The sequence below is a fragment of the Cebus imitator genome, unplaced genomic scaffold, assembly GCF_001604975.1.
Source record: "Cebus imitator isolate Cc_AM_T3 unplaced genomic scaffold, Cebus_imitator-1.0 Scaffold725, whole genome shotgun sequence".
Classification (NCBI taxonomy): Eukaryota; Metazoa; Chordata; class Mammalia; order Primates; family Cebidae; genus Cebus; species Cebus imitator.
The window spans coordinates 243436-246144 of NW_016108040.1; the positions used below are offsets into that span (position 1 = coordinate 243436).

Consider the following 2709-nt stretch of genomic DNA (forward strand, 5'->3'; position numbering starts at 1 on the left):
AAAAAAAAAAAAAAAAAAAAAAAAAAAAAAAAAAAAAAGAAAAGGAAGGAGAAAGCAGAAGACACAGACATTGAGCAAAGAGAATATGTGAAGACCAGCAGAGATTAGGATGGTGTAGCCCCAGCCCAGGGAACTCTAAGGACTGTGGGCTGCTACCAGAGGCCTGGGACAGATTCTCCCTGGGAGAGAGACTCTCCATGCCAGGCTTTGTATTAAATACCAGGTATATAACATTGTAATGGAAGTCTTAGCCAATGCAGTAAGACAAGAAAAAGAATTGCTATAAACATTGAAAAGGATAAAGAGTGAGATAACATTGCCGTTATTCATCATCTGTGAATATAAGGTTATTCACAGATGATATTGTTACATGCAAAGAAAATAAAAGAAAACATGCAAATAAATGATTACATAATAAGTGCATTCAGTAGGGTAGCTGGATGCTTATAGTCAAGTGAGGCATAGTGAAGTTTCTGTGAATGATGGGCTGCATATATGATGGTGGTGACATATGATTATATGAAGCTGAAAATTCTTACTGCATCCTTGCAATCACAGCCATGGTAATGTCACATTGCAATCACACATCATAATCACAGCCATGGCAACACATTACTCAGGTGTTTGTGGTGATGCTGGTATAAGCAAACCACTGTGCTACCAGTCGTATAAAATTCTAGCATACACAGTTATATATAGTGTATGGTACTTGATCATTATAATAGATGATTATGTTACTGGTAATTTACTGTACATATTTTCTGTTCTATGTTCTTCATTGTTACTTTAGTGTGTACTCCTTCTACTTATATTTTTAAAAAGTTGGCGGGGCATGGTGGCTGACACCTGTAATCCCAGCACTTTGAGAGGCCCAGGTGGGCAGATCATGAGGTCAGGAGTTCAAGACCAGCCTGACCAACATGGTGAAACCCTGTCTCTTCTAAAAATACAAAAATTAGCTGGGCGTGGTGGCAGGTGCCTGTAATCCCAGCTACTCAGAAGGTTGAGGCAGGAGAATTGCTCGAATCCAGGAGGCAGATGTTGTAGTGAGCTGAGATTGCACCACTGCACTCCAGCCTGGGCAGCAGAGTGAGACTCCATCTTAGAAAATAGTTAACTGTAAAACAGCCTCAGGCTGGCCCTTCAAGTTTTTCAGAAGAAGGCATTATTAGTATAGATGATGACAGTCATCTGTGTGCTATGGCCCCTGAAGACCTTCTGGTGGGGCAATATATAGAGGTGGAAGGCAGTGATATGATGACCCTGACCCTGCATCATCCTAGGCTAAGGTGTGTGTTTATGTCCAGGTTTTTATACAAAACTGAAAAAAAAAATTAATAGAAAAAAGCTTATAGAATAAGTATATAAAGAAAGAAAAAGTATCTATTTTTTGAGATGGAGTTTCATTCTGTTGCCCAGGCTGGAGTGCATTGGCACAATTGTGGCTTACTTGCAACCTCTGCCTCCCAGGCTCAAGTGATTCTCTTGCCTTGGCCTTCTGAGTAGCTGGGATTACAGGCGCCTGTCACTACACCCAGCTAGTTTTTGTAGTTTTAGTAGAGACAGGGTTTCACTGTGTTAGCCAGGCTAGTCTCCAACTTCTGACCTCAAGTGAGTTTGGTAAAGTTGGAGGATACAAGATTAATGTAGAAAAATTGATAGCATTTCTATCTGTTCATCATAAACATGTGGCCACCAAAATTACAAACACAATACCATTGATAATAGCTCCAAAGGAAATGCATTTTTGTTTTTTTGAGACAGAGTCTCGCTCTGTCATCCAGGCTGGAGTGCAGTGGTGCAGTCTTGGCTCACTGCAACCACCGCCTCCCAGGTTCGAGCAAATTCTGCCTCAGCCTCCTGAGTAGCTGGGACTACAGGCATGCACCACCGCACCTGGCTAATTTCTACATTATTAGTAGAGATGGGGTTTCACCATGTTGGCCAGGCTGGTCTCAAACTCTTGACCTTGTGATTCACCTGCCTTGGCTTCCCAAAGTGCTGGGATTACAGGTGTGAGCCACCATGCCTGGCCAAGAAAATGAAATTCTTAAGCATACACTTCACAGAACATGTACAGAATTTGTATACTGAAAATGACAACATGCTGATGTACGTTGTTCATGGATTGGAAGACTCAACCTAACAAAGATGTCAATTCTCTCGAGATTTATCTATAGGCTTAATAATTCCTATCAAAACTATAGCAATATTTCTGATAGTCATAGACAATGTATCCTATAATTTATATGAAAAGCACAGGACTTAGAATAGATATTAATATTAGAATAGAATAGCTAGAACAAGCTTGACAGAGAAGAATAAATAAGAACTCATGCTACCTGATATTGAGAATTAATGTAGAGTTATAGCAATCAAGTCAGTGTGATATCAGAGGAGGGGCAGATACACATTAATAGATCAACAGGGCCGGGCGCGGTGGCTCACGCCTGCAATCCCAGAACTCTGGGAGGCCGAGGTGGGTGGATCACTTGAGGTCAGGAATTTGAGACCAGCCTGGCCAACATGGTAAAACCCTGTCTCTACTAAAAATACAAAAATTAGCCAGGTGTGGTAGGATGCACCTGTAACACTAGCTACTCGGGAGGCTGAGGCAGGAGAATCACTTAGATCTGGGAGGCAGAGGTTGCAGTGAGCCGAGATGGTGCCACTGCATTCCAGCCTGGGCAACAAAAGCGAAACTCCAGT

At 41.7% G+C, this 2709-nt stretch overlaps 1 protein-coding gene across 1 annotated transcript in view; it reads left to right on the forward strand.

Annotated features, from left to right (window-relative positions):
- The window catches only part of LOC108296579 (cadherin EGF LAG seven-pass G-type receptor 1-like), a 105171-nt gene that overhangs the window by 18818 nt on the left and 83644 nt on the right, over nt 1–2709 (forward strand).